The sequence below is a fragment of the Prunus persica genome, chromosome G3 (genome assembly GCF_000346465.2).
Source record: "Prunus persica cultivar Lovell chromosome G3, Prunus_persica_NCBIv2, whole genome shotgun sequence".
Taxonomy (NCBI): Eukaryota; Viridiplantae; Streptophyta; class Magnoliopsida; order Rosales; family Rosaceae; genus Prunus; species Prunus persica.
The window spans coordinates 25,477,211-25,485,697 of record NC_034011.1 but is presented as its reverse complement, the minus strand read 5'-3'; the positions used below and the strand labels follow the sequence as shown (position 1 = coordinate 25,485,697).

The following is an 8,487-nucleotide window of genomic DNA, read 5'->3' as shown; positions in this document are numbered from 1 at the left end:
GTTTTTCCAGTGCTAGCTGACGAGGATGGCTGCTACGTATGAAGAAACTAAGAAAGAAAGAAAAAATCAAAATTAGATAAGCCCAGCTGATGAATAAATGGTCTCGGAATGGACAGATGGCCATCATTGGCAGTGAGTATATGGAGCCTCGTCGGTGCTGGAGGAGTTGTTTATAGCTTTTCATTTGGGTGCCTTGCTACGATGGATACCACTTTAACATCTTTATGGATACCGCCACTAGCTAGTGATTTGTGTAGTGAAAGATGTTTTAAGACAATTTAAACAAACCGTCAACACACCACCAGGGCCTAACTAGAAATTGTTGTGTGCCATGTTCAGATGTCGTTCACGTTTACGTCTACTTCTGTTATAACACGTGTGCTTTAATTACATGAACTAGTAGGACTATATGGTGGTACAACTTGATCACACCCAGATTATTTCTTAAGCATTAATTGCAATATTAGTTAAAATATAACTCTAAATAATCTTGAATTTATAGTACTGGACCCCAACCCTACAAATTAGCTTCTATCTCCGCCACCGATCACACCCAGAATTCTTTAGTAACTAAGAGTCAAGTGCACGTGGAAAATACCCTTTATTCTCTAATTTGAGAATATATGTATATGATTCCAAGAGGGGACAGTGTAGTTGAGTTGACACACGTATGCAAAGCAACATCGGGACATGAGTGCGCACACTTGCTTGGATATTCCTCCGATTCACAACACAATCTCTATATATTCCATCTTATGATACTTATCCATCCATCAAAAGTAGTACATGTATTTTGTACAATTCTCTGTTTGATATTTTGAATGACTTTCATACATTTTTATTAACTAGGTGAAGTGTGATCGGTTTTTATTCATAAAGTGATATTCTAAATTTTACTCTGATATATACAAGGTGGGAAATCGAACTTGAGCATAGAAGAATGGACACATTACCTTCACCAACTAACCTAACTCACATTTAACTCGACTTTGGTTTTCTTTTTTCGGAAATGCTAATTATTTCTTGTCTTGAATGGAAATTTATGCCTAAGATATAAGTTAGGGGTGGCATTTTAGACCCAAAAATTCCAAAAATCAACCGATATTTAACCGCAATGGAACCGCAATCGCGGGAAACCAAACTGCATTTGCGGTATGAAGAACCGAACCTTGCGGTTGCAGTATTTGATTTTCATAACTTGCGGTTACCGCAAACCGTGACTATGTTTTTTTAAAATTGCATTTTATTGTTTAATCGTAGCCGTTGTATAACAAGACCACTTATCTTGTAAGTAATTAGTTTATTTATGCTTCTTCTTATAATAAAATATACTAAACTTATGTTGTTTTATTTGTAGATAGCATTGGTGCTCAAACAACACAACGGGGTCCTTCAAATCCACTCATCACCACCAACACTTGAGTTTGTAACATTGGTGCTTTGCATTTTCCTTTTAGTTTGTAACTTTAATTAATTTTGAATTGGATTTTTCCTTTGGATTGTAACTTTATTTCATTTTGCATTGCATTTTTCTTTTGGTTTGTAACTTGAAAGGATTTGGAATTGGAATGTTTGAGAAGTTGAGGTTGTGAATGCTTGAGAAGTTTAACTTTAATTGGAATGCTTGGAATTGTAACTTTAATTTTCTTTAGGTTGTTGTGAATGCTTGAGAAGTTGAGAAGGTTGTGAATTTATATATGCTTGAGAAGTTAAGGTTGTGAATTTATATTTTTGGTTTAAAGTATGCTTGAACTCAAAAGACTTCAAAAGAAGCATCAAAACTAGGCCTAAAATGTGGAAGATTGGATTTGTATGACACAAAAAGAACTTACGGTTTTAAACTGCTAATTCATAGTAACCGACCGCAAAAAGCGGTCTGTTTGTAGTTTCAAAAATCACCATACCGCAAATAGTCGGTTAATTTACAATTTAAGCAAAAATTCATAATTATCGAACCACAACCACCCCTAATATAAGTTACGTGAAGTGTTGAAATTAATAATAGAATTAGTGCCTTTCTCTTTCATGATCACCTCATCGTCGTATTATTAGTATATACACATGGTTCTCATGTTGTTCTTTTCGTCAATCCAATCAAAGCTTCTTCATTTCGATTATTGTGTTTTCTTTGCGACTTTACGTCAATCAAAATGGCCTACTTTTTTACTGAATTGATATATATACTTGTGTGTTCAAAAAGAGGTCAAAATGCAGTTCAACTCCTCTAATCATCAAAACATCACCTTTTATGTTTTCTTTCTTTAAAACCTAATTTGATGTATCATATGAGTATTTGAAAATACTTTTGACCCAAAAAAAAAGACAAGGAATTATCAATCACTTTATCATATAAAATACATATAGCATAACAAAAACAAAAACAAGAACTTGACGATCACACACACACATATATACGTATTCGAAAAAATGTAAGCACATACTGGTTGATACGCTAATCATGAAGCTTTGCACAAGAAATTCTGATCTCTATGAATTATCAAATGCAATTGCACGTTCCTTCAATAGCCTGCAAACTCCTTCATTGACGGCACCAAAATAAAATTGTTTGTTGAATCACGAAATGGAATAGATGTCAAGATTAATGCAGAGATGAGAAAACAGTGGGAAAAAAAAAAAGAGAAAGGGGAGGCCTTAGGGTGACTCGAATCGAAGCTTGTTGGAATTATATAAATTTTTTTCTTTTTCCAACATCTCCATTCGCCTCACACAAGAGTTGCAGTTCTTGCCATTAAAGCCATTAATTTGGAACCAAAAATTCTAGCCATCTTTTGTTAGGAAATTAATTGGGTAGACATGGCATTAGCGATGAAAAGTTTGAAACCAGAGTTTTTTACCCTATCTTAACTTGCTCTTCAAGCTCCCAAAGGTTTTTTTTTTTAAATTTTAAAAATTACCTTTTTTTAGCATGCTATCTCTTTACTGCTCTAATTACTATCACATATATGCTAGCTAGCTAGAGGAATGCTTTTTATAAAATTAAAAAAAAACTTTATGATGCTATTTGACAATAAAATTTACCTGTTCCATATTAAATTAAAAAACAAAAAATTAGGCAAATGACCCACTAGTATAGTGGTTTGGAGCAAATGCTCCTCTCAAGAAAGGTCCTAGATTCAAGTCATAGTATTAGCATCCGTGTAAGATCCTAAAAAAATAAAAACTTAGATATATATTTCTTTTACCAACTAGTTTTTATTATTATTATATAGTATATATATAGAGGAGGTCACATAAAAGAAATGTTGGGCTTTATGTCCACATTAGTTTTAGGCAATGCCAGGTTTTCTTCTTCAACCCACAACCAAAAGTATCTAGAGAAGGCCCATATTTGAGCATTCTTCTCGATCATCAAGACAAGTTTTGCAACAAGTTATCCGCATGCAAATTCTCGGTATATCCAGTGCGGATGGAACGGAAAAAGGGAACATGACAGCTCCTTCAACAGAGCTATATGCGCAAGTGTCCAATTTCATGCAAAGCCCACACCTCATGAGCATGATTTTTTTATACGGTTTTGGCGTCTATCGTTCCAGGTACTGGCTGGTAATTGAGCTGGTAGGTTTTGATGGCTGACTGACTCTAACTCTAAGACGTTGTCAAAAGCATCATCATTGGAAGAATGGTGGGTGATGATGTTTTTTTTTTTTTTGTGGGTTCATTTCTGACGACGTTGCATGGGATGGGAGAGAGGAGAGAAAGGAGGATGATGAGTAGGAGAGTTATTGTGAAGAGAGAAGGATGAGACCAGAGAATGACACATCTCTTGGTGTATATGCATGGGCTAGGGTCCCGCCTGGGCCATCAAACGGATAGCCATCTCCATGATTACGCCTCTGAAAACTGATCTTCAGATCTATCCTCGGATAGCTTTTGACCTGAGTGAACCTGAACATTGTGCTGTTGGCCCATGTTTTAAATGCACGTCCAACTGGCTCCATGGCCTCAACTGGGTAGCCTTGAAGAAAAGCATAGGTGAGGCGATACTTAAAGTCTTAGACGCTGGCCATTTTGGGTTTCCTGGGAAGTAAGAATATTGAGAAACTGTGAGTCCTCCATCGTAGTGGTGAGGCTGGTGCTGCGTGCTGGTGCATGTGCAGTTTCTTTCCTGATGATATCATGGAGGTGGTGCCATTGATGATATCTGACACACCACATCGAGGCAGCATCATACTTGATACAGTTTCACCATCCAACGTTCCAGTGGCCTCGATGTTGTAAGTGATTTGGTAAGTTTTGATGGCTGACTCCAATTCGTCGTCAAAATTAGCATCATTGTTTGACTGGCCATTCAAGTAACCAAATTTTTGAAGGTAGCTTTTGAGGTTTTGGATGCCTTCAACTTTGTCACCCTTTTGACACCCCTTAAGATGGGCAAGAAACTCAAATGATGTTTCTGTGTTGCGGTTTCTTGACGATGATGCATTTGAGAGGAGAGGAAAGAGGATGAGGGTAGTGATTATGAAGCAACAAAAATGAAATTTTGATGATACCATTGCCATTTCCATTGATGCTAGCTATAGTAGCAAGAAATGCTTTTGGTTTCGAATATGTTGTGGAAAAGCCTCGTGGAGAAAAAGATCAAGTTCCGCTCGTACAAAAATGGCTTTGGCTAGTAATGAATTTTTTTGAATAAAGAGTTAAGGAAATGGTGAGATGCATTGGTAAAAGCGAGGGACAACGTTTGAAACGGCGAAAATCTTGCCATTGAGGTAAATTATTTGTAATTGCCGTTTTATTAAATATAATGTCCTTTTTTTTTTTAAATGAAATTTTCTTGCATTTTCAATTTTTTATTTTTATAGATTATGCAAACACAAATGTGGCTCGATGTCATTGGCCAAGGTAAAAAATCTTTCAACAATCACCAATGTTGGGAGGTGGTTAAAAATTGTTCGAGATTCAAAATTATTCCCACGAGGCCGACCGTTGTGTTGAATAAGACGCCGCTCCACGATTCAACGACATCACATTTGCCGTTGGATTCCCCGAATTTGGGATAAAATAATCTTACAAAAGATTCTTACCCCGAGAATGTCTACGTTTGTCCACGTTCGGGCCACGACCGACTTGTGAACCACGGTGTCAGCCTTAGCTTGATAGATGGAGCATACCCACTGCCATGGAAACTTGATCATCATCTTCTTCCTCATCCCTTTCTTCTTCAGCTCGTTTGTGCCTTCTTTCTTCAATTTCTAGCTATTGCCTCTCCAAGCACCTCCTCATGTAAGACATTGAGAGAGGAATGTGTTTTCTAAAATCTGAGAAATGAAATGATAGAGAGGATATGGTGTGAGAGGTCTGAGTTGAGGCTTTTGTTTTATATAGGGATTTAGAAGATATAGATGACACGTAGCGCAATTTTAAGAGGGTGAAAATCTTATTTAAAATCTGATATTTGTATTTTATAATAAATATCGACACGTGGCAACTGAGAATCTTATTTGAAATTTGAGATGTGAATTTTATAATAAATATGGACATGTGGCAACCGAAAATCTTATCTGAAATATGATATGTGAATTTTATAATAAATATTGACACGTGACAACCTAACATCTTATCCAAATTAATTGTTTAAGTAAATAAATAAATTAATTAAAGTAAATAATATTTGCCATTTGCCATTTGCCATGACAATGAGTGGAAACACAACAAACCTTTTGCAAGGGCTAGCACTATTCACATAAATAGTAATAGCCCTTGCCTCCTTTTGCCCTTTGTCATGGCAAATGGGTGGAAGTTCTCCAAGACAACCTTTTTTCATGTCTGGACTTACCAAACATGGGAAAACAATTGATTTCTCATCCTTAAGCCTCATTTCCCATGAACCAAAAGGGGCAAAAAAGAATTAGAGCGCCTATTTGAAGAAAGAAGTCATTAGCTAGTTATTTATTATTTTCTAGAGGGTATCCCAAATTTCTGCATTTAGAGATTATGTATTTATCCGCATTTCATAAAATCTAGACCATCCAAATGATCCAGTGCTTGAGAGTAGGCACATCATCCATTTGATATATATATATATATATATATATATATATATACAGAGAGCTTCCATTGAGGGATCCCTCAAATAAGCTTATTTGAGGGACACCCCTTGTAGGCCCCACTTCGGATTGTATTTCATTAATCCAAACCGTCTATTTTGTAGATACTCATTCAAAGATCATCCCTACAAAAAATCACTTGAATCCGATATCATTTGACCACTCAATTAAGTTATTGAAATTTTAGCATTTTCTTGAAGTACCGTGTTCATTGATTTTGTAAGACACAATTGGATGTCGAAACGGTTTCCGATTTGTCTAATTTTGTGTTAGGATGATCTATGAATGAAGACCTAAAAAATAGATGGTTTGGATCATTGGGAAAAAAATTGTAGAGTACCCTAAAGGGCGTCCCTCAAATAATTTTATTTGAGGGATCCCTCAATAGAAGGGGACTGTATATATATATATATATATATAAAATTTTCTTTCAAAACTGACGGTAACATTTCATCCATCTCCATCTCCATTCTCATCCTAACCATGTCTCTCTCAATTCTTCCTCTGTCTTTGTATTCTGGTCTTTCTTTCTTTTCATTCTTTTGGCTTCTTCTACTTTAATGTGTATCAATTGAAGATGGTTATTTGTAACCCCAGCATTGAAGAAAATTAAACTGAAATCAATTGGGTATTTTCCTGATCAATTTGGGCTTTTCTCGATGACTAGACTACAACTTTTAGATTACCAACTTGCAATAACTTTGGGCTTTTCTCGATGACTACAACAACTTGCAGATTGGAAGATTTTTTAATTTCTCAAAATAAGGTTTTTTATTTATTTAAAGAAATGGATGTATTCTAGCTATTTTAGGCTTTTTAACAAATCATAATTACAGTCTCGATCTCTTGAACTACAGGAGTCCAAGAGATTTGTGGTCACTCACCGTTGGATGTAAATTCAACGGTTCACTCAATCTTGAACTCCTTTTAAGAAACTTTTTTGAACCATTAGATTAATATCCAACGGTGAGTAACCACAATCTCTTGGACTCCTGTGGTCCAAGAGATCAGGACTGGATCATAATTAATACTGATGGAAGGAAAACAAGATTATTAGCCAAAATTTGTTCATATTGTAACAAAAATAGGAGTGAGGACGACATGAGAAAGAAGATGAGTGTGCGAGTTGAGGGGGAGGAAGAAGATACAAGTAACATCGTCAGTTTTATATAAAAAGGAAATAAACTTATTGTAGACGATGTGGCATTCTCATAAGCATTGGATTAGTTGAATGGTCTAGGTTTGGGATGGGGTTTTTCTCACACACACGACCAAGATGTCATGAGAATTCGAACTTTAGGATATAAGAAAGTTTCTGAAAGAGTTAAAAGTGTTTATGACAATCAAAAGTGCTTTTGACAACGCTTGATAAAGTTTAGAAATATTTTTGAGTTGTAGAAGCACTTTCTGGAAAAGTACTGCACTTAGATTTATTATGAAAATTTCAACATCTTTATAATTGTTGTAAATAATATTGGTGAAGTCCACATAAAGAGAAATGATGGAAGAAAAATGATTGTATTAAGTATGGTAGTCAAAAGAAGAAATGATGGTGTTAGAAGTGGGATGATTAGTCAAAAGATGAAATTATAATGTTGGGGAGAAATCATTATGTCTCCATTAGAAGCCTTTTACTTTGCCTATAAATAGGCTTGCTCATTCACTTGTAATACACACCAAAGAGAAGAGAAGAAAGAGTGAGGAAAGAAAGAACGGAAGAGAGAGAAAGAGAAAGAGTGGAGTCTATCTGAAGAGAAATTCTGTCAGTGTAAACACTACAAAGAGAAATATAATCCCACTCCCAATATTACAGTGGTACTTCTCATCAACTGATTATTCTAGTTTTATAACAATAATGAAATATTCTTGCTAAAAATGCTAATGAACAAAAGTGATTCCTAGAGAAACAATCTCAAACGAGCCGTTATTGGAGGCATCAATCAAATTATACTGAAAAGGTATTGAAACGGTTTGGCATGGATAAAGCCCATCCACTTAGCACTCCAATGGTCGTTCGGTCGCTTGACACTAAGAAAGACCCATATCGTCCAAAAGGGGATGATGAAATGGTCCTTGGTCCAGAAGTACCATATCTTAGTGCAATAGGTGCTTTATTGTACCTGGCACAATGTACCAGACCAGACATATCATTTTCAGTAAATCTGTTAGCAAGGTACAGTTCTGCTCCAACAAAGCGACATTGGACCGGCATCAAACATGTTCTACGATACCTTCGTGGGACAACAGACATGGGCTTATTCTATTCCAGTGAATCGACCAGCTCCCAGAGTATTGTTGGTTATGCAAATGCAGGATATCTCTCTGATCCACATCAAGGACGATCACAGACTGGGTATGTATTTACATACGGAGGAACTGCAATCTCATGGCGCTCAACGAAACAAACAATAGTGGCCAC

General features: G+C 35.9%; 1 pseudogene; it reads right to left on the bottom strand.

Moving 5' to 3' along the window:
• LOC18783478 lies at positions 3,537 to 4,520 on the bottom strand (annotated as a pseudogene).